We start from the raw sequence: 24,154 nt of genomic DNA, 5'->3' as shown, positions 1-24,154 counted from the left end.
AGAGTTGTGTCAGGTCTGATTCATTGGGAATGAATTGGAGTGTTACGATATGTTCTGGTGCTGAGAGTTAAGTGTGTGAACACGATTTGGTAAAGGTAGCGGTGAGAGGACATGTAGGAGTACATGGTGGGTTGTCTCACTGGAACCGTCCTTAAGCACTGAGTTCTATGTATGTTGTCCAATGACTCGATACTACCACACATTGGGCTCCGGGCGCTCCAAACCCTCTCGACTTATTAACCAACTTGATCTCTGTCCAGGAGTCGCAACTAGTTTCTGGTGTTTGTAGGCAGTGTTAGTAGTCTACCAAGTGGCACTCGGCCAGGTGGGCTTAGGACAGACTAGGCACAAGTGGCACGGTGTACCAAGCGTAGATCCATCCGGCGAGGTGGGCTTGGGAACCCTGCACACATCATTTGGGGCCGTGAGTGAAACCCCGGCCGGATCTCCTTGCGGATGGAACCCGAATAGGCGATAAACCTGGGCTAGAGTCTTGTGTGGTTAGTCAGGTCGTGGCCGACACCCTCGCCAGGCTTCCGCTTGAAGGTTGCCGAGATACATGACGTGTACATGGCGGTAAGTGGCGAGAGCGTGTGTGAAGAAGTACACCCCTGCAGGGTTAATATGATCTATTCGAATAGCCAGGTCCGCGGTTATGGACTTCTTGGATGCTTACATGGTACATAGACAACTTGAAGTGGATACTATAAAATGCTCAAGACAAGTGTGAGTGCTATGGATGGCCTTCTCGTAGGGAGACGGGAATGAATCCATAGTAGTGTATTGTGTGGTGATTAGTGGACTCATGTGCGCCATATCACCTCAAGAGTTTCTGGTAGTCGTAGAACAGGATAGCCACTGAGTCAAAGCTGGCTTGCTGCAACTAAACTCCACATTACTCTCTTGATACAAATGCATGTATGATAGGATATGATGTAAGTCTTGCTGAGTACCTTTGTACTCATGTTGCTTTATTTATGTTTTTGCAGCGGAGACTTCGGTCTTACTAGTGTTCTCATGGACTTCGACTAGTAGCTTGTACCTCAGCTACGATCTTGATCGGACGTTGTAGATAGTCAGGCTTTCAGCCTTTTTCATTTATAGATGTCTGTACTCGGACATGTAATGCTTCCGTTTGTTGCTTGATTGCTCTGAATGTTGGGTCATGTGACCCCTGTTTGTAATTAATGCTATGATGGCTCTTTGAGCCTTATCTATATGAGTTGTTGAGTTATGCTGTGATGCCATGTTGTACATCACATACTTGCATGTTATGCGTACGTGTAATGTGTATTGCTATGTGTGGGATCTGACTATCTAGTTGTTTATCCTTAGTAATCTCTCTTACCGGGAAATGTCTCCTAGTGTTTCCTCTGAGCCCTGGTAGCTTGCTACTGCTCCGGAACACTTAGGCTGGCCGGCATGTGTCCTTCTTCGTTCCTGTGTCTGTCCCTTCGGGGAAATGTCACGCGATGAATACCGGAGTCCTGTTAGCCCGCTACAGCCCGGTTCACCGGAGTCCTGTTAGCCCAGTGCTACAGCCTGGATTCACTTGCTGATGACCGACACGTTCGATGCTGGGTCATGGATGCCTGTCCCTGTAAGTTAGTGCCACTTTGGGTTTACGGCTAGCCATGTCAGCCCGGGCTCCTTGTCATAGGGATGCTAGCGACACTGTCATATACGTGTGCCAAAAGACGCAAACAGTCCCGGGCAAAGGTAAGGCGACACCCGTGGGGATACCGTGCGTGAGGCCGCAAAGTGATATGAGGTGTTACATGCTAGATCGATGTGGCATTGAGTCGGGGTCCTGACAGCCTTGGTATCAGAGCCTGACTGCCTGTAGGATTACCAAGCCAAACTGGTCGAAGTTGAGTCTAGAAATTCTTTAGTTATGTAAGGGAATTGATTGTGGGTTGGAACGTAAGGCTCCTTTTACTCCTTTACCTCATGGCCTTCTGATCTGAGTCATCCTATCTTTCCTACGGGGTTAAGGAACTAGGCTTTCTCTTCCGTCTATCAGGATCACGTGTTACTACTCCGTAGTCCCATAGGATTGTTTGATCAGAGTCATACCCCAGTTTTGAGTATTTCCGGTGTAGTCTGCTTAGTATGATCTCAGAACCTTGAGTAATGCTGATGAGTATGTTACCACCCCATTTTTAGTAGGATGTCTCATTCTGAGCATTTTACTGCCGTTATGCTGCCGGTATTGCCCTAGGAATTCGAGAGATACTAATTTCCTTATCCTACATTCTATAGCCTATAATTGAACTGATTCCGTCCCTAGTTTCGTTTTACCAGGATGTCATCAAGTTCTATTGTTCGTGGCCAGAACCACGAAGATGGTAGGGATGAGGATCCTCCCGACCAGCCTTCGTTGACAGAGTTCATGTTAGAGATGGAGAGGAACAAGCGTGAGTCTAACCGCTTGTTGGCACGTATCGAGGAGAACACCGCACATCAGTTCAAAGGATCTGTGACCATTCATGACTTTATCCGCTTGCACCCACCCATCTTTCATCATTCCATCGAGCCACTCGATGCAGATGACTGGCTCCGTAGCATCACCCATAAGCTGCGTTCCGCGGATGTAGCTGAAGATGAAAAGGTCACTTATGCCACATACCACCTGGAAGGTCCTGCTAGTCTTTGGTGGCAGAACTATGAGGCTATGCTTACAGCTGACCACACTCCCACCTGGAGGGATTTTGTTGAGGCTTTTCGCGAGCATCACATTCCTGAAGCCCTCATCGATCGCAAGAGAGAAGAGTTCTGTAGTTTCACCCAGAGTAAGATGGCTGTTGATGCTTATAGTAGAGAGTTTGAGAACCTCGCTCGCTATGCCACAGAAGAAGTGTCCACGGACGCCAAGAAGCAGGCTAGGTTCCGGAAGGGTCTCAACCCCAAGTTGCGTCGTGATCTCCACCTGCATCATTGTGATACATTTCAAGCCCTTGTGAACAAGGCCATCAATGCAGAGACAGCTCAGCTCACTTATGAGGAGTCTCGTAAGCACAACCGTGATTTGGGATCTTCCTCCGGTTCTAGCTCTCAGAAGCGCCGGATTTGGGTTCCAAACTCCGCTCTTCCACCTGGATATACACCGAGGCCATCTTATGTGGCACCTCATCCAGTTCAGCAGTATGCTCCACCCAGGCCTATTGGTGGACCGCCTTCCAATGCGGGTCTACATTCTACCTCCAAGATTTGTTACAAGTGCGGAGAGCCAGGCCACATTGCCCGTATTTGCACTCAGACCAGAGTTGCTCCACCTCAGCCCGAGAAGTCTATTGGCTGTGTTAAACCATCACGCAAGATGATCAGTGCCAAGTCAGCTCCCACTGAACATGGACGTGTGCATCACGTCTCAGCTAAAGACGCTCATGATGATCCAGATGTCGTTCTTGGTACACTCCTTGTCAACTGTCATCCGGCATCGGTTTTGTTCGATACTGGAGCGTCTCATTCCTTCATTTCTGAAAGCTATGCCCGCTTGCACGACATGTCATTTTGTGATATGCCCTCCCCATTACTTATTCAAACTCCTGGATCCAAATGGCAAACTTCTAGGATAAGTTATGGCAATGAAATCCATGTTGACAGACTTGTATTCCTTGCTTCCTTGATATCTCTCAAGTCCTCGGATATTAACATTATTTTGGGTATGGACTGGATGACAGCTCATCATGCCAAGATTGATTGTTTCACCAGATCTGTTCAGCTTACACATCCATCTGGCAAGATAGTCACTGTCTCCACTAGAGTTGCAAAGCGCCAGCTCTATTCCCTTAATGCCAGCCCTCTTCCAGACCTTGAAGATATTCCGGTAGTCCGTGATTTTCCGGATGTCTTTCCATAGGAACTGCCAGGTGTTCCGCCTGACAGAGATGTAGAGTTCGTCATAGATCTTATCCCAGGAACTGCTCCAATCTCTAGGAGACCCTACAAGATGGCACCCTTAGAACTAGCCGAGCTTAAGAAACAACTTGATGAGTCCTTGCAAAAGGGTTTCATCCGTCCTAGTTCTTCTCCTTGGGCTTGCCCCGTCCTCTTCGTCAAGAAGAAGGATGGTACGGACCGGATGGTTGTAGATTATCGTCCCGTTAATCTGGTCACGATAAAGAACAAATATCCGCTCCCCAGGATCAACGATCTGTATGATCAGCTCGCTGGATCCTCAGTCTTCTCCAAGATGGATTTGAGGTTAGGATACCACCAAATTAAGATCAGAAATGGGGACATTCCCAAGACAGCTTTTGTCACTCGTTATGGCTAGTACGAGTACACTGTCATGTCCTTTGGCCTAACCAACGCCCCAGCCACATTCTCCCGCTTGATGAACTCGATCTTCATGGAGTACTTAGATAAGTTCGTCGTGGTTTACCTCGATGATATTCTTATTTACTCGAAGAACGAAGAAGAGCATGCCGAACATCTTAGACTTGTGTTAGAAAAACTCAGAGAGCACCGCCTTTATGCCAAGTTCTCCAAGTGTGAATTTTGGTTGCCAGAAGTGACCTACCTAGGCCACGTAATCTCTGGTAAGGGCATTGCTGTCAATCCCGAGAGAGTTCAGGCTGTTCTCAATTGGACTCCACCTGAGACCGTTAAACAAGTTAGGAGTTTCCTTGGTCTAGCCAGCTATTGTCGCCGCTTTGTTGAAAACTTCTCCAAAGTAGCCAAACCCCTCACGGAACTTCTCAAGAAAGATAAAAAGTTTGAGTGGTCCCCACAGTGTGAACACAGTTTTCAGGAACTGAAAAGGCGCCTGACTTCTGCTCCCATACTTGTGCCACCGGATTTCACTAAAGACTTTATTATCTACTGCGACGCCTCACGACAGGGACTAGGTTGCATTCTTATGCAGGATCGTCATGTGATTGCCTATGCATCTCGACAGTTGCATCCACATGAGGAGAATTATCCTACACATGATCTAGAGCTTGCAGCCGTAGTCTATGCACTCAAGACCTAGCGACATTACCTTCTTGGTAAACATTGTGAGATCTACACCAATCACCAGAGTCTCAAGTATATCTTCACCCAACCGGATCTGAACCTTAGGCAAATACGTTGGTTGGAGTTGATAACAGATTATGATCTAGGGATTACCTACACCCCAGGCAAAGCCAATGTCATGGCTGATGCTCTAAGCCGTAAATCCTATTGCAACAATCTCATGTTGCGGCAAGGCCAACCACTTCTCCATGAGGAATTCTATAAGCTTAATCTTCACATTGCTCCTCACAGATTCCTTTTACCCTGGTGGCGAAACCTGATCTTAAGGATCAGATTATCGCAGCTCAAAAGCAAGACACAGGAATTTCCCGGATCAAGAGAAACATTAAGAAGGGAGTTGGTGGATGTTTCACTATGGATGATCGTGGTGTTGTTTTCTTTGAGAATCGCTTGGTGGTTCCCAAGAATCAACATCTTCGACAACTGATTCTTAAGGAGGCGCATGAATCTCCTCTCACGATTCATCCCGGTAGTACTAAGATGTATCAGGACCTACGCCAGAGGTTCTGGTGGACTAGGATGAAGAGAGAAATCGCTCAGTTTATTGCTAACTATGACATTTGTCGTCGCGTTAAGGCAGAGCATCAAAGACCTGCTGGCACCCTTCAGCCTTTAGCTATTCCTGAATGGAAATGGGATAAAGTTGGTATGGACTTCATCACCGGTTTTCCCAGGACCAAAAGAGGGAATAATGCTATCTTCGTAGTCGTTGATTGTCTTTCCAAAGTGGCTCACTTCCTTCCTGTTCGAGAGAGTATCACTGCTAGTCAGCTTGCTGACTTATATATTTCTCGAATAGTGTCACTTCATGGTGTTCCACTAGAGATCAATTCAGACCGTGGCAGTCTTTTCACTTCTCATTTCTGGGAGAGTTTCCAAACTGCCATGGGAACCCATCTTTCTTTCAGTACCGCTTTCCACCCTCAATCAAGTGGTCAGGTGGAACGGGTCAACCAAATTCTCGAAGACATGCTTAGAGCTTGCGTTATCTCATTCGGTATGGACTGGGAGAAATGTCTTCCTTTTGCCGAGTTTGCTTACAACAATACCTATCAATCCAGCCTCAAGAAAGCTCCTTTTGAGGTTCTCTATGGACGAAGATGTCGAACACCTTTGAACTAGTCAGAAACCGGTGAAAGACAATTCTTTGGACCGGACATGATCCAGGAGGCAGAAGAGCAAGTTCGCATCATTCGTGAGAATTTGAAAACAGCCCAGTCTCGTCAAAAGAGCCAGTACGATCGTCATCATAAGGATATGACTTATGAAATTGGCGACAAAGCTTACCTTCGGGTTACTCCTTTGAAGGGTACCCATCGCTTCGGTATCAAGGGCAAGTTGGCTCCTCGTTACATTGGTCCTTTTCGTATTCTCGCTAAACAAGGAGAGGTTGCCTACCAGTTGGAACTACCCCCACATCTTTCTCGAGTTCATGATGTCTTCCACATCTCTCAACTCAGGCGTTGCTTCTCGGATCCCATCTGCGGAGTGGACCATGAAACGCTTGATCTCCAAGATAACCTCACATACCGAGAGTACCCGGTTCGCATTCTTGATCAAGCAGAGCGTGTTACCCGACGTCAGAACATCAAGTTTCTCAAAGTTCAGTAGTCTCACCATTCCGAGAGAGAAGCTACTTGGGAGCGAGAAGATCGTCTTCGACTGGAGTACCCCGCTTTCTTTCCGTCAACCCCTGAATCTCGGGACGAGATTCTTTCAAGTGGGGGCGAGTTGTCACATCCCTAGTTCTGGTATGCTCAAGGCTAGCTAGTCATGTGTGCATCATGTTTAAATTCCATTTAAATTTGAAATGGGGATTTGTGAAACCCTCAGAATCATTTTCGGAAATGACCCAAATAAAAATTGTTCCAAAAAGGTCCAAGGAAATGTTCATGTTGCTCTCTGAAAATATTGGTCAGAGGTAAAATTCAAACAAATATTTAAGGAGCTCATGGATATTTAATTTTGGCCATCTGGATTAATCCGATAATTATTTGCATTGGATATATATATGTCATGTATATAATATATGTCCAAAAATTATGCCATTTGCTGAGGAGCTTTGGAATAATATAGTTAGCCCCTGCAAAAATTGGCATAAGCTAATAAAATGATTTAATATTTTAAATTAAATCAAAACAAATGTCAGAAAAATAGAAAAAGAAAAACAAAACAGGAAAAACCTTACCTGGGCTTCTTACCTGGCGCCTCTGGCCCAGCAGGCCAGCCCAGCCCACCACCGCCGTCGTCCTCCTGGCGCCAGTCGGCCAGGCGTGTGGCCGACGCACGCGCACGGGCGGAGCGCCACGCCACCAGCTCGCCTGCCTGCCTTCCCTGCTAGCGCGATGCCGCGATGCTTCTTCTCGGTGCCGCCCCGATCCCCCTGTCCTCACCCCCCTCTCTCCCGTGCCATTCTCTTCTCCCCCTCGCCCCTCTCTCGCGGCCGAAATCACCGTCGCCGCCGTCCATAGCCACCGTGGCCTCGGCCATTGCCGCACCTCCCCGACACGCTTCCCAGCTCCGCCGCGACCCCCTCTCCCTCCTCACCGAGCAAAGCAACCCGGGCGAGCTCCGCTTCATCGCCATCGCCGTCGTCTTCAAGCTTCGGCCGACGAGATCGCCGTCGTCGCTCCGGCTGCCCCAAGCCTCCCCCGAGCTCGCCGACGACGCCGTTGGATTCGCTGTGAGCCCCGCCGTCGAACCCCCCTTCTCCCCTGCCTCCCTGTGCCCCGCAGCCCGATCCCGCTCGCGCCCGAATTCCGGCCGCCGCCCAAGTGGTCGCCGCCGTCGATTTAGGCCGTCTCCGGTGAAACGGAGGGCACCAGTGGATGCGCGCGAGCCCCAGCTTCCCGCGCGTGCCCTCCGCTGCTCGATTGGGCGCCGGAGTGGCAATCCCGCGCCCTCCGCCGCGTTTGCTGCCGTCGGCGGCTAAACGCCGGCGTGTTAGCCCCAGTTGACCAGGGGGTTTGACCTCCCCTGGCTCAATGACAAGTGGGGCCCGTCCCTGCTAATTCTAGTTTAGGATTAGTTTAAATTTAATTAACCTCTGTTATTTAACCATGACACTGTCGGGTGGACCCCACGTGTCAGATTTGACCTGGACAGCCGCGTTGACCCGCTGATGTAGTGATGATGTCATGCTGACGCAGTTATCCTTTTTCTGGAATTATTTTTAATCAGGAAATTCCAGAAAATTAGCAAAACTTAAAAAATTCATAGAAATTCAACCGTAGCTCAGATTGAAATAATTTATATATGAAAAATTATCAGAAAAATGTAATCTATCCATCTGTACCAGTTTCATGCATGACAAACCAACTTATACATGCTGAATATGAGAAACACATTATGGCATATATAGGAGCTTAATTTGGAGATGCATTTGAACCTTTGGTTCAAATGGATTTCAACCAAATGGATACTAGTTGCATTAGCTCAAGCAGCATCAAATCTACATGCCATGCTCATGCATCATATTGTTGCATATGTTTGTGTATTGATTGTTGGCACCGTTCCTTCTCGATAGGTCCTACTCCGGAGGATGTTCCAGAGTACCTGTTTGTGAAGCAGTGCCTCCCTTGTTGATTTACCAGGCAAGCAAACCCCCTTGTTCATTCCGATATAATCCTACTCTCTCGCTCCTGCTCTCAGTTATTGCATTAGGACAACAATGATTCATCTGCTACTTTGTGCTGCGGTAGTTGAACCCATTCCTCTGCATGACCTGTCATTGCCACAGTAAATAGTTGAAACCCACTAGCATGTGTAGGAGTTGATCGAGCCATGTTGTGTTCCTACCATGCTATGCCTGCTATTTCTTAGAGTTGTGTCAGGTCTGATTCATTGGGAATGAATTGGAGTGTTACGATATGTTCTGGTGCTGAGAGTTAAGTGTGTGAACACGATTTGGTAAAGGTAGCGGTGAGAGGCCATGTAGGAGTACATGGTGGGTTGTCTCACTGGAACCGTCCTTAAGCACTGAGTTCTATGTATGTTGTCCAATGACTCGATACTACCACACATTGGGCTCCGGGCGCTCCAAGCCCTCTCGACTTATTAACCAACTTGATCTCTGTCCAGGAGTCGCAACTAGTTTCTGGTGTTTGTAGGCAGTGTTAGTAGTCTACCAAGTGGCACCCGGCCAGGTGGGCTTGGGACAGACTAGGCACAAGTGGCACGGTGTACCAAGCGTAGATCCATCTGGCGAGGTGGGCTTGGGAACCCTGCACACATCATTTGGGGCCGTGAGTGAAACCCCGGCCGGATCTCCTTGCGGATGGAACCCGAATAGGCGATAAACCTGGGCTAGAGTCGTGTGTGGTTAGTCAGGTCGTGGCCGACACCCTCGCCAGGCTTCCGCTTGAAGGTTGCCGAGATACATGACGTGTACATGGCGGTAAGTGGCGAGAGCGTGTGTGAAGAAGTACACCCCTGCAGGGTTAATATGATCTATTCGAATAGCCGGGTCCGTGGTTATGGACTTCTTGGATGCTTACATGGTACATAGACAACTTGAAGTGGATACTATAAAATGCTCAAGACAAGTGTGAGTGCTATGGATGGCCTTCTCGTAGGGAGACGGGAATGAATCCATAGTAGTGTATTGTGTGGTGATTAGTGGACTCGTGTGCGCCATATCACCTCAAGAGTTTCTGGTAGTCGTAGAACAGGATAGCCACTGAGTCAAAGCTGGCTTGCTGCAACTAAACTCCACATTACTCTCTTGATACAAATGCATGTATGATAGGATATGATGTAAGTCTTGCTGAGTACCTTTGTACTCATGTTGCTTTATTTATGTTTTTGCAGCGGAGACTTCGGTCTTACTAGTGTTCTCATGGACTTCGACTAGTAGCTTGTACCTCAGCTACGATCTTGATCGGACGTTGTAGATAGTCAGGCTTTCAGCCTTTTTCATTTATAGATGTCTGTACTCGGACATGTAATGCTTCCGTTTGTTGCTTGATTGCTCTGAATGTTGGGTCATGTGACCCCTATTTGTAATTAATGCTATGATGGCTCTTTGAGCCTTATCTATATGAGTTGTTGAGTTATGCTGTGATGCCATGTTGTACAGCACATACTTGCATGTTATGCGTACGTGTAATGTGTATTGCTATGTGTGGGATCTGACTATCTAGTTGTTTATCCTTAGTAGTCTCTCTTACCGGGAAATGTCTCCTAGTGTTTCCTCTGAGCCCTGGTAGCTTGCTACTGCTCCGGAACACTTAGGCTGGCCGGCATGTGTCCTTCTTCGTTCCTGTGTCTGTCCCTTCGGGGAAATGTCACGCGATGAATGCCGGAGTCCTGTTAGCCCGCTACAGCCCGGTTCACCGGAGTCCTGTTAGCCCAGTGCTACAGCCTGGATTCACTCGCTGATGACCGACACGTTCGATGCTGGGTCATGGATGCCTGTCCCTGTAAGTTAGTGTCACTTTGGGTTTACGACTAGCCATGTCAGCCCGGGCTCCTTGTCATAGGGATGCTAGCGACACTGTCATATACGTGTGCCAAAAGACGCAAACGGTCCCGGGCAAAGGTAAGGCGACACCCGTGGGGATACCGTGCGTGAGGCCGCAAAGTGATATGAGGTGTTACATGCTAGATCGATGTGGCATTGAGTCGGGGTCCTGACACCAGCGCGCTTGTCGGATTGACGTCGCGCTTCTCTTCAGCGCTCGATGCGAGTTCGAGCGTCTTCTTGTTGTCGATCATGAAGAACTTGGCGCTGATCGCGACGAGCTCGTGGATCCGACGATGCGGTGGAGTCGCTGTCGAGGTGGATCCGGCGAGTCGGCGATCTTGGCCTTCGGGGTGGTGATTGCATGGTAGTTGCACCTCCACCTGTTTCGTCGCCACCGGCTCGCGCCCGGCAACCCTGCCGCGGCGGCGACGCGCTCGGCCGCCATGGAGTGTCGCCGTTGGCGTAGCCGATGAGACTCTGAATGGTGGCCCTTCATTCGTCGATCTTGTCCGACGTCGGAGGGTAATCTAGGAGCAGTTGAGCTCGCGCCAAAGCTTCTGCTGGAGTGGTGGGTGGCAGTGGCGGACGGCGCGAGGAGCGGGACGTGCTCGGACTTCTAAAGATGTTAGAAGGAGCAGTATCCTGTCCAGGCGACCGTGCCCCGCTCGTGCCAGCACGCTGGCATGCATGCTGGTCTTGAGTGCCCCGAGATCCACCAGCTTGGTCTTGGCCTATCATACGTATGGCACTGCGAGTGCCCTGACGCTGTTGGTCTTGCGCTTCCTGAGAGTGGCGCGGAACATGTACAGTCGCCGAGGTTTGTGCAGCCTTGTCCTTGGACCTGGCAGCATCATAAGCTTCCTCGTCGACGTCCATTCTTCCGCCGGCGTCCATTCCACCACCCATTTGCTCCAACGGTGGCGGAAGTGACGTGGACGGAGCGGCTGCCGCCGAAGTCTTCTTCTTCGGTGGCATGTTGATGAAGGGAATGAAGATCTGGCTCGTGTGAACGCCGGATCAGGTTCACACAATCTCGACGCCCCCTACCTGGCGCGCCAAAGGATGTCGGGGAAACTGATCCACGAACACCTATGGGGCCGGCAGACCAAGCCCCTTTCGGTTCGGCGGGGGGCGGAGATCACACGAAGAGCAGATCGAGGCGAAGCACACGAGCGGTTTACCCAGCTTCGGAGCTCTCCGGAGAGATAACACTCCTACTGCTACTTGTTTGATTATCTTGTCTTCTTGCTCCAGAGAGAGAGCGTAGTGTTTTTCTAGGTTCCGAACTAGTCGAACCCTCTCTACGTTGCGCATGGGCCTCCTTTTATACGCAAAAGGGGTCACCGACAGGTGGCAATGCAGAGAAGGGTACAAATGTAAAAAGTGAGGTGGTTGGTACAGTTACTTGTACAGTGCACCCTACCTAACCCTGACGGCAGGGGACAAGGGCATTAAATGCCCGTCTGAGTCGCCCAAACAGTGCAGAAAAGGACCGTTAGGGGCGCCACCGTTCGCCACGATGGCGATCTTGTCAGCTTCGCATGCCACTGCGCACCGCTGGCTGCACAGCCTCCCACCACGCGTGCCTGGAGAGGCCCCCAGAGCGACACGTTGGTGGATGCGCTGGGGCATGGGCACAGAGTGGCCGCCTGCCGCGGCAAGCGCCTTGCCGCTACTGTTATCTTGTCGGGTCCGGAAGCTTGTCGCTCACCGGGCCTCGAGGTATCTTGGTTGATCTTCCCGGCAAGCTCCTCTTGCCGGGGCCTTGTTGCCTTGCCGGAGCGCGTGGCGCGTCGCGGCAAGTTCCTCGGAGTGCCTTGGTTGGCCTTCCCGGCAAGCTTCTCTTGCCGGGGCCTTGTCTCCTGAGCTTAAATACTTTGTTCTTGAATGGCTCCAAGGGAACCATGGAGGATCTTGGCGTTCGCCCGGCAAGCCTTGCCGCGGGGTGCTGCAACTGCCCGTGCTCAAGTTCGGGGTACTAGGGTACCCCTATTCTAGTACACCGACATGTTTGAACCATAGAAGCATTTTTTCCAACACCTCTAACATCATTTGATATTCTAGATAACAAGTCACTCAAGCGAGCAATTGTATCAGAAATATTTCAATTGTTTCATAACATTTGCATTGAAGTGATCTTGTTTTCTAATGTAGTTTTCAAACTCATAAAGGCGTTGACTAGGATGCATATTGTGAGGGTTATCATTATCATTGAACTTCATAAGGGAATTTACCTCTACCACCTTAGGCATTGGTGGTGTATTAAGCCCATATATTTCTTTAATAGGAGGTAAAAATTTAACATCCTCAGCTTTAATGCCTTTTTCTTTCATAAATTTCTTTGCCTCTTGCATATCTTCGGGACTGAGATATAATATACTCATCTTCTTCGGAGTGGGTTTAGGCGGTGGTTCAGGAATAGTACAATCATCATAATTTTTCAATATGTTATTCAATAATTCTTCAGCTTGAGCAATAGTTTGTTCCCTGAAAACACAACCAGCACGACTATCTAGGAAGTCCCTAGAAGCATCGATTAGTCCATTATAGAAGATATCAAGTATTTCATTTTTCTTAAGAGGATGATCAGGCAAAGCATTAAGTAACTGGCAAAGCCTCCCCCAAGCTTGTGGGAGACTCTCTTCTTTAGTTTGCACAAAGTTAAATATTTCCTATAAGGCAGCTTGTTTCATATGAGCAGGAAAATATTTTTCAGAGAAGTAATACATCATATCCTGGGGACTACGCACACAACCAGGAGAAAGAGTATTGTACCATGCTTTAGCATCACCCTTTAATGAGAAAGAAAATAATTTGAGAATAACGTAATAATGATTTTTCTCATCATGAGTAAATAGGGTGGCTATATCATTCAACTTAGTAAGATGTGCCACAACAGTTTCAGTTTCATAACCATGGAAAGGATCAGATTCAACCAAAGTAATTAACTCTGGGTCGACAAATAATTCATAATCCTTATCATCAATACAGACAAGTGAAGTAGCAAACTTAGGATCACATTTCATTCTAGCATTCAGAGATTTTTCTTTATAGTTGCATAGTAATTTCTCTAGATCATCTCTATCATTACAAGCAAGAATATCTCTAGTTGCTTCTTCACTCATAACATAACCATCCGGTACCTTAGGCAATTCATATCTAGGAAGGCTAGTTCCAGCAGGTGTTTCAGGAGTTTCAGTTTCAAGCTGATCATCAGATTCAACAACATCATGTTGTATAACTCTAGCAATTTGTTCATTAAGAAAATCACCAAGTGGCACATCAACATTATCAAGCAAGGTACTAGCATCATTCATAGTAGAAGTAGCATCATCAATAACTTGCGACATATTAGGATTGATAGCATGTGGTGGTGTTGCAAGTTTACTCATCACAGAAGGTGAATCTAAAGCAGAACTGGATGGCAGTACTTACCTCCCCTCATCTTAGAGGGATAAATCTTAGTCTTTGGATCCTTCAGATTCTTCATAGTGATAATATGATAATAATCCCAAGTGACTCAACAAATATAGCTATGCTCCCCGGCAACGGAGCCAGAAAAAGGTCTTGATAACCCACAAGTATAGGGGGTCACAACAGTTTTCGAGGGTAGAGTATTCAACCCAAATTTATAGATTCAACAGAAGGGGGGCCAAAGAATATTTGAAGGTATTAGCAACTGAGTTGTCAATTCAACCACACCTGGGGATTAATTATCTGCAGCAATATGATCAGTAGAAAAGTAGTTTGATAGTTTTGATAGTAGTGATAGCAGTAGCGGTAACAGTAACAGTGATAGCAGTAATTTTGTAGCAAGTGTAACAGTGATGATAGCAGTAGTAACTTGGCAGGAACAATATGGAAAAAATTCATAGGCATTGGATCGGTGACTTGTTGGATGATATTCATCACGTGACAGTTATAACCTAGGGCAATACGGCACTATCTCCAGTTCATTGATATAATGTAGGCATGTATTTCGTAAATAGTCATACGTGCTTTATTAAAAGAACTTGCATGGCATCTTTTGTCCTACCCTCCCGTGCCAGTGGGGTCCATATTGGAAACTAAGGGGTATTAAGGCATCCTTTTAATAGAGAACCGGAACAAATCATTAACACATAGTGAATACATGAACTCCTCAAACTACGGTCATCACCGAGAGTGGGCCCGGTTGTTGTCACTCCAAGGTTGTCGGATCATAACATGTAGTAGGTGACTAAAACTTGCAAGATCAGATCTAGAACATGGATATAATGTGATAACATAAACGGTTCAAATCTGAAATCATGGCACCCGGGCCCAAAGTGGCAAGCATTAAGCATGGCAAACTCATAGCAACATCAATCTAGGAATATAGTGGATACTAGGGATCAGGCCCTAACAAAACTAACTCGATTACATGATGAATCTCATCCAACTCCTCACCGACCAGCGAGCCTAGGAAGGAATTAATCACTCCCTGTCGTGGAATTGTCACGGCAGATGTCCTTAGTGTCAGGACTTAGTCGCGAGGCCAACGCATCTATGTGGTAGCTTGAGAGGGGTTGAGCGCAATCGAGAGACGCAACATAAGACAAGGATTTAGACAGCTTCGGGCCCCGGGAAACATCATCCGGTAATAACCCTACATGCTGTTTGTGGCTAGATCTCATTATGCTCATAAGAGAGACGCCGGCAAGCCGGCTCTTTGTGTCTAGTCCTAGAGATTGTTTCTTCTTGCTTGTCCCTCTTTGAGGAGCCCTGCCCCTCGTTATATATGTTGAAGGGGCGGGTTACATGACTAGTCCTAGTAGGATTAGGATTACTCTATTACAAGTGGAGTCCTAGTCTTGCTTCCTTTGTAGGAGAATATTCCTTATGCCTTTCCTCTTAAGACGGCCCACCATAATATGAGATGGTATTCTGGGCCTTGGGCCTTGTCATCCACCTGAAACGCCCGCCGGGTCACTAATGAGCCGCCAAGATCGGGCGGGTCACCCGTGAGTCGCCAAGCTCCGGGCGGGTCACCAGTGAGTTGCCAAGATCCATCCGGGTCATACATCCAGTCGGGTTACACCGCGGGGTATATCCCCGACATTAGCCCCCAGTTTAATTTGGATTAATCCATGTTAAACTAATCTGCAATATAAACACAAGAACAAATTTGATAGGTTGTGCTCCGGGTTAAATATTTTGTAAGCCGGCACCTGATCATCCTTAAGTCCTTGTTATTTCCTTGTTGATATATACATGTCCATGATCTCATAGCAAATCTCCCTTAGCAGATATGTTTCAATTTTGTCAATGTGAAAAATCCAGATACATCTTTTGAGAAATCTGGGTCAATAGGCCAACTTCAGAGTCAATTTGCAGACATTGGTATCTTATAGAGAAATATTGTAAGAAATAATCCACTTGAATCGGCTTCCAAAGCGCCGGCTTAAAAAATATCGGTCTTGAAAAACTCATCTGACTTTCAACCGTCTTGTAGAACTTGCCAGTTTACCATTGCCAAAATATCCGGTTTTGTAAATATTGATAGCACCGGCTCATAATTGTTGCCGACGTCAGTTCATAGTTATTGGTGACGCCAGGTCAATCTGGTTTACTCAAAACTAAGAATTTGAAGATTTTTCTCCCTTATATCCATATTACCTGTAGCCCCCATGTCTTGAGCAGAAACAAAGTGATGACTTAAGACTTGCTTCAATATAAATACTGCCACTTGGAAGAAATCCATGTTTTTCATCTTAGTCACTAATAAAGACTGAATACTCCATATATGTAGCCCCCAAGTGCCGGGTTGTCATGCTTGCAGCAACCTGGGACTTGTAGTTGCCTTATACTCATGAAAAACTTCAACCAGTGTAGCCTCCAAGGGCCAGGTCATTATGCAATAATGAGCAGGGACTTTATAAATATGATCATATAGACTTGAACAACACCGTGTAGCCCCCAAGGGTCGGCTCAGTAAGATAATATTGAGCTGGGACTTTATACACACTTCTTTTGAAAAGAACATCATATGATGTAACCCCCATCATGGGGCTTGAACCCACGTCCACAAGGTTAAGAGCCTTGTGCTTTACCAACTAAGCAGTGGACCCTTCAATATAATGGAATAAAACTTGTGTACCTTGAATTGTTGACAGGAGCAATTGGTAGCCCCCAAGGGCCGGCTCATTATGATGTGATGAGTCGGGTCTTCAATAAGGCCAGTAAGATTGTCTTTGCATTAGCCCCCAAGTACCATGGTGCATTCTGGCAGTGACATGGGACTTGCATATTTGATGTAATCTCAAACTAAATAACGTATCCCCCAAGTGTCGGGTTGTAAGCCTGCAGCAACTCGGGACTATTCTTTCCGTTGTAGAATAAATCATATCCATTGATAAAATAATAGCCATTGCGCCAAAGCGACTTTGAATACCTTATTTGTTTGATAAGTAAATCCGGAGTTTAAATACCTGGTGATGAAGCTATGAACCTAGGGTAGGGTCATGGACCTGTCCTAACTGCCCTACCCAAGGACATCTCTAGAAGAAACCACCTTTCAATCGACTTGAAGGTGTCCCACTCGACAGACTCGAAGACACTCGACCAAGAAGCAATCACTCGACCAAGACCCAACCACTCGACGGCCAGGAGACCTAAAGGCGCCCGCACGCTAACGGTCGGTCATTAAGTAGCTTTTATGGTCATCATAGCACTTTATTACTAGCGTTACCAGAAACGCCCTGCCTTAATGTACATTGAACCCTTTGTAACGTGGGCTGGCCGGGGTCCTGGCGCACTCTATATAAGCCACCCCCTCCTCCGAGACAAGGGTTCGCACCTCTGTAACTCATACCCACATAATCCAGTCGACCGCCTCCGGGCTCTGAGAGGTAGGGCTTTTATTTCCTCCGAGAAGGGCCTGAACTCGTAAACCTTGCATCTTTACAACCTCTCCATAGCTAAGACCTCACCTCTCCATACTTACCCCCCTACATTACTGTTAGAGTTAGAACCACGACAGTTGGCGCCCACCGTGGGGCTGGTGTTTTAGTGTTTTGTTGGAGGAGTTGCAATCTTTTCTGACCCGAATCATCATGGTTTTCGATGGAGTTTTGGTGGAGGGCCGCGAGATCCGTCTTGGCGCGCTCACGTTCATCGCTGATGACTCCGCCTGGCTTCAGGAGGCTCCGCTCGACGTGGATGCACTCCATGTCCATGGGGCAACACACTTTAGCGCGTGCGTCCGCGGCGTTCTCCTGCGGCAACCGTCGACCCCCTACCGGTCGGCTCCCGTGTTGTCCTCCCTCCCCGTTTCCCGCCAGCGCAAGCGCTCCGATCGGTCGAGACTTCAGCGGTGGGTGAGACACGCGGTGGCCTGTCAGTCGGCCACCCCTCAAGTCGCGGCGATCGAGCCCGGCGAATCCCTCTACGGCCTATTCGACTGGCTCCGAAGAGACTGCATCCGAGTGCGACAGTAGCGATCTGGCGGCAGAGGTTCTGATGGTCGACGGACCGCCCAGTCCCCCCGGTTTTACCCGCGCTGACGGAGGCGCAGGAGGAGGCGACCCGTCGCGTCCCCATGGGGAGTATCTTCCCGAGCCTCTCACGTCCCTGCAGAGAGAAGAACTTCGCCGCCGGAACATGGATGCGCTGCACACTCCTATCGTTGGAGAAACCCCCGAGGCTCGCGCCTTGGAGGACGCGCGCCTAGAAAACTTGGCTGAGTGCACTCGACTGGAGAACCTCCAGCGAGCACTCGACGAGCGTGCGCGACAACGGGTTCCCGAATCTAGTCGACGTCAGCTCTTCCCGCCCCCGCAAGTATATCGGACTCCGATTCAGAATTTAGCAGCCGCGGCCCGTATAGCGGAGTCGATTCAGCCATCCCAGTCGGAGGCTGGCAGAGGCTTGCTGCAGATCAGAGCGTTACTCTGGGCAGCAGGAGATCAGAATTCCGCTGTTTCTCAGTCGCGGAACAGAATTCACAATAGATCCGTTGCCGCGGATACAGTCTAGTCGGCTCACAGCCCGAGATCGCCCCCGAGGCATGAGGGACGCGGAGACCGGCGCGACCAGTATGGAAACCATGAGCAGTATGATCAACGAGTCGATCGTGACGGTCGACGTCGAGTGCCCACGCCTCCCCCGAGGAGCGGGCCGTATGTGCCTCGCCAGCAGGATGACATGCGCCCCCATAGTGGTGGGCGAAGGATTCCAGTCGACCCCAGAGGGCCAAGATTTGACGCGAGATCCATCCTCGTCCAGGGTCTGGTCGACAGGAACAGAGCTCACCAAGAAGGCCATGACAGAGATGCGCCTGCCAGCAGTAGAGTACATGTTTCGGGACCAGAATGCTTTAGTAGAGCCATCAGGGCTGCTGTGATCCCTCCCAATTTCAGGTTGGTGACTGGAGTCAGTAAGTTCACTGGCGAGTCCAAGCCTGAGGACTACCGAGTGGCCGTCCAGATTGGCGGCGGCAATGATGAAGTGGCCATGAAGCACCTGCCTCTCATGTTGGAGGGCTCGGCCAGAGTGTGGCTAAACCAGTTAGCGCCTAGCAGCATTTACACTTGGGAAGATCTCTCCCGAGTGTTCATCACCACATTTGAGGGCACATGCAAGCGACCAGCAGGACTGACGGAACTGCGGTCTTGTGTGCAGAAGCCGAATGAAACTTTGAGGGATTACATCCAGAGATGGATCACGTTACATCACTCGGTGGAAAATGTGCCTGACCACCAAGCAGTTTGTGCCTTCAAGGAAGGCGTCAAGTACAGAGAGCTAAATTTGAAATTTGGTTGAACCGGAGACATGTCCCTGAATCGGATGATGGAGATTGCCACCAAGTACGCTAATGGTGAAGATGAGGATCGACTCAGAAGTGGCAAGTTCAAGTCAGTCGCCCAAGAAACTGGAGGCAATTCCAATCGGAAGCAGAAGCGGAAGGCCGAGCCAGCAGCTCCCGGGGAAGCTTTAGCTTTGGCCCAAGGAAAGTCTAAAGGGAAACCTAAAGGGCCTTGGAACCCCCAAAAGGTTAAAGACCAGGAGGGAAATGATGTGTTGGACTTACCGTGTCTCGTCCACACGAAGAAAGATGAAGAGGGTAATTTTATTTACCCGAAACATACCACTCGGCAGTGTCGACTTTTGATCCAGTAGTTCCAGGGCAAGCGGCCCAAGGGTAAGGAAAAGGAGTCGGACAAGGTCGAGGACAAAGAGGACAGTGATGGCGGATACCCTCAAGTCAATTCCACCCTGATGATTTTTGCTGATGTTGAGAGCAAAAGTCGACTGAAAGTTATTAACCGAGAGGTGAATATGGTCGCTCCGGCAACACCTAGTTACCTGAAATGGTCTCAGACTACCATAACATTCGACCAGTCCGACCACCCAACGCACATCGCCACCCCTGGGAGGCAAGCTTTGGTGGTCGACCCAGTTGTTGAAGGCACTCGACTGACCGAAGTCCTGATGGATGGTGGCAGTGGTTTGAACATATTATACGCTGAGACGTTGAAGGGGATGGGCATTTCGATGTCCAGACTCAGTGCCAGCAACATGAGTTTCCATGGAGTCATTCCTGGGAAGAAGGCTGAATCACTCGGCCAGATTGCTCTTGATGTGGTTTTCGGTGATTCCAAGAATTACCGCAAAGAAAAGTTGACATTTGAAGTTGTAGACTTCCAGAGTGCCTATCACGCTATTTTGGGCAGGCCGGCTTATGCACACTTCATGGCCTGACCATGTCACGTGTATCTCAAATTGAAGATGCCTGGCCCCAAAGGTGTGATCACCATTACGGGCAATCGAAAGAAAGCGGAAGAATGTTTTCAGAGGGGTTCGAAGATCGCTGACGCGCAAATGGCAGTGGTGGAGTTGCAGGAATACCAGAAGACTGCAGACCTGAGTGATCTGTTGCGAGCCAAGAAGCCCGCTACAGAGTCAGCTTTCCAGTCGACTGGCGACACGAAGACAGCTCACATCCACCCGATCGACCCCAACGCCGCCCCGACTCATATCTCGACAACACTCGACTCCAAATAGGAAGAAGCGCTCGTCCAGTTCCTCCGTGAGAACTGGGACATCTTCGCATGGAAGCCTGGTGTTCCCAGGGAGCTGGCTGAGCATCGCCTGAGAGTCGACTCAAAGGTAAAACCTGTCAAGGAACATCTTCAACGGTCCGCCGTCCAAAAGAGAAAAGCTATTGGCAAAGAGGTGGCTCGGCTCTTAGCAGCGGAGTTCATCTGAGAGATCTACCACTCCGAGTGGCTCGCCAATGTTGTCATGGTCCCCAAGAAGGACAAGTCACTTCGCATGTGCATTGACTTTAAACATATCAATCGGGCCTGCCCGAAAGATCATTTTCCTCTCCCCCGCATCGACCAGATAGTCGACTCGACTGCGGGATGTGAGCAACTGTCTTTCTTAGATGCCTATTCCGGGTACCATCAGATCCGTCTGTATGGACCTGACGAGATCAAGACAGCTTTCATCGCTCCATTCGGGTGCTTCTGTTATGTTACCATGCCATTCGGCCTCAAGAATGCCGGAGCCACATTCATGAGGATGATTCAGAAGTGTTTACTCACTCAAATTAGTCGGAACATGGAAGCATACATGGATGATATTGTGGTCAAGTCACGGAAGGGTTTCGACCTACTGACTGACCTTGCTGAAACCTTTGCCAACCTCAAGAGGTATGATATCAAGATTAATCCATCAGAGTGTACATTCGGAGTCCCTGGCGGAAAGTTACTCGGTTTTCTCGTTTTCGAACGGGGAATCGACGCCAATCCAAATAAGTTGGCACTATACCCCGAATGGAAAGCCCTGCGCGAGTGCACGACGTCCATAATCTTACTAGTTGTTTGGCCGCCCTAAGTCGATTCATATCTCGTCTCGGTGAAAAGGCATTACCTCTTTACCGATTGATGAAGAAGTCCGACAAGTTCGAGTGGACTCCTGAAGCTGATGCAGCGTTTGCAGAGCTCAAAGCTCTGCTCTCCATCCAGTCGGTGCTTGCTGCCCCAATCAGCAAAGAGCCTTTGCTGCTTTACATTGCAGCCACAGGACAAGTTGTCAGTACGATACTTACAGTCGAGCGGGAAGAAGAAGGGAAAACCTTCAAAGTTCAGCGCCCAGTATATTATATTTCTGAAGTCTTGACCCCATCGAAGCAAAGATATCCTCACTATCAGAAGCTTGTATATGGGATCTATATGACCACCAAGAAAGTTGCTCACTACTTCTCTAATCATTCCATTACTGTCATCAGCGACGCTCCATTATCAGAGATCCTGCATAACAGGGATGCAACTGGTCGAGTGGCAAAATGGGCGATTGAACTCCTTCCCCTTGATATCAAGTTTGAGGCAAAGAAAGCTATCAAGTCCCAAGCAATCACAGATTTCGTCGCCGAGTGGATTGAACAGCAGCTGCCGACTCAGATTCACTCGGAGCATTGGACTATGTTTTTCGATGGCTCCAAGATGCTGAGTGGTTCCGGTGCCGGAGTGGTGTTGGTCTCCCCCAGAGGAGATAAACTCAGATATGTTCTTCAAATCCATTTTGATTCCTCCAATAACGAGGCAGAATATGAAGCACTATTATATGGGTTGCGCATGGCCATCTCACTCGGCGTCCGTCGCCTCATGGTCTATGGAGACTCAAATTTGGTGGTTAATCAGGTGATGGAGTGGGATGTCAAAAGTCCAGCCATGACTGGTTATTGCAATGCAGTGAGAAAGCTGGAGAAGAAATTCGAGGGGTTAGAGCTTCATCACATACCCTGACTTAAAAATCAAGCAGCTGATGATTTGGCAAAAATAGGTTCCAAAAGAGAAGCCATTCTCAGCAATGTGTTTTTGGAACACATCCACACACCATCAGTCCAGGAGGATCCCTTCACGGAAGAGGCCCCGCAGCCAAAAAGCGCCACGGATCCGACTGAAGTTGAAGTTCCAGCTGTGGTCGATCTGATAATGGAAGTGTTGGTTATCACTCCCGTCTGGACAGAACCGTACATCGCGTACATCCTAAGGAAAGAACTTCCAGAAGACGAGGAAGAGGCTCGACATATCGTCCGTTGATCCAAGGCCTTTACAGTCATAAAGGGACAGTTATATAGGGAAAGCGCGACTGGGGTCAGCCAGAAGTGTATCACACTAGAAGAAGGTCAGATGATCCTTAACGATATCCACTCGGGGACCTGTGGTCATCATGCGTCCTCTCGGACCATTGTGGCTAAAGCATACCGAGCGGGGTTCTACTGGCCAAGGGCCAATGAGATGGCTAAAGAGATAGTCGACAAATGTGAAGGGTGTCAGTATTACTCCAATATGCCGCACAAGCCCGCGTCAGCCTTGAAAACCATTCCACTCGTCTGACCCTTCGCTGTTTGGGGGCTGGACATGGTTGGGCCACTGAGAACAGGCAGGAGCGTCTTCACTCATGTGTTGGTAGCAGTCGACAAGTTCACCAAATGGATTGAAGCCAAGCCTATCAAGAATCTCGATGCTTGCACCGCTATCAGTTTCATCAGAGAGTTGATATTCAGATATGGAGTTCCATACAGTATCATAACGGACAATGGGTCAAACTTCGATTCTGACGAGTTCAGGGCCTTTTGCGCCTCTCAGGGCACTCGGGTCGACAATGCTTCGGTTGCTCACCCCCAGTCGAATGGACAAGCAGAAAGGGCAAATGGCCTAATTCTCAAAGAACTGAAACCCCAATTGAAGCGCGATCTCAAGCACGCAACAGGTGCATGGGTCGACGAGCTCCCATCAGTCCTCTGGGGATTGAGGACAACCCCGAATCGATCGACCGGAAGAACCCCATTCTTTCTGGTCTATGGAGCCGAGGCAGTCTTACCGAGTGACCTGCTTCACAATGCTCCCAGAGTCGAGCTCTACTCAGAAGATGAAGCAGAACAAGCCCGGCAGGACGCAGTCGACCTCCTAGAAGAAGAAAGAGAAATGGCCCTGATCCGATCGACCATCTATCAGCAAGACTTGCGTCGATTCCATGCCAGAACGTGAAGAACCGAGCCTTCCAAGAAGGAGACTTAGTCCTTCGAGTGGATCAGCAGAAACCACACAAGCTTGCTCCTACTTGGGAAGGTCCCTTCATAGTCACCAGAGTCCTCCACAATGGAGCATACCACCTCTACAATGTCGATCGCCAGATTGATGAGCCATGAGCCTGGAATGCGGAGCTACTCCGCCCCTTTTATACTTGAATTCTCACTCGGGCGAGATGTAATAAGAAAAACTCCTGTAGTTTATTTATCAAAGAAAAGAGCGTTATAATTTTCCCAGTGATTATTATTGTTTTTGTTTGCGTAAGAAATCCCCCAGTGGGTGTATTAGCTGCGAATCCGCTTCGCCTAAGTTTGTAAAAATCCTACTGAGTGGAGAGCAGTCCTCCCACTCGGGGGCTTAGCTGCAGTCCAGTACTCGCCTAAGTTCCCTCACTTGAGGACTTAGCTGCAGTCAGGCACTCGCCTAAGTTTGAAAAAATCCTATCGAGTGGAGAGCAATCCTCCCACTCGGGGGCTTAGCTGCAGTCTAGTACTCGCCTAAGTTCCCTCACTCAGAGACTTAGCTGCAGTCAGGCACTCGCCTAAGTTTGAAAAATCCTACCGAGTGGAGAGCAACCCTCCCACTCGGGGGCTTAGCTGCAGTCCAG

The sequence above is a fragment of the Triticum dicoccoides genome, chromosome 1A (assembly GCF_002162155.2).
Source record: "Triticum dicoccoides isolate Atlit2015 ecotype Zavitan chromosome 1A, WEW_v2.0, whole genome shotgun sequence".
NCBI lineage: Eukaryota > Viridiplantae > Streptophyta > Magnoliopsida > Poales > Poaceae > Triticum > Triticum dicoccoides.
Note: the sequence above shows the minus strand (reverse complement) of the source record.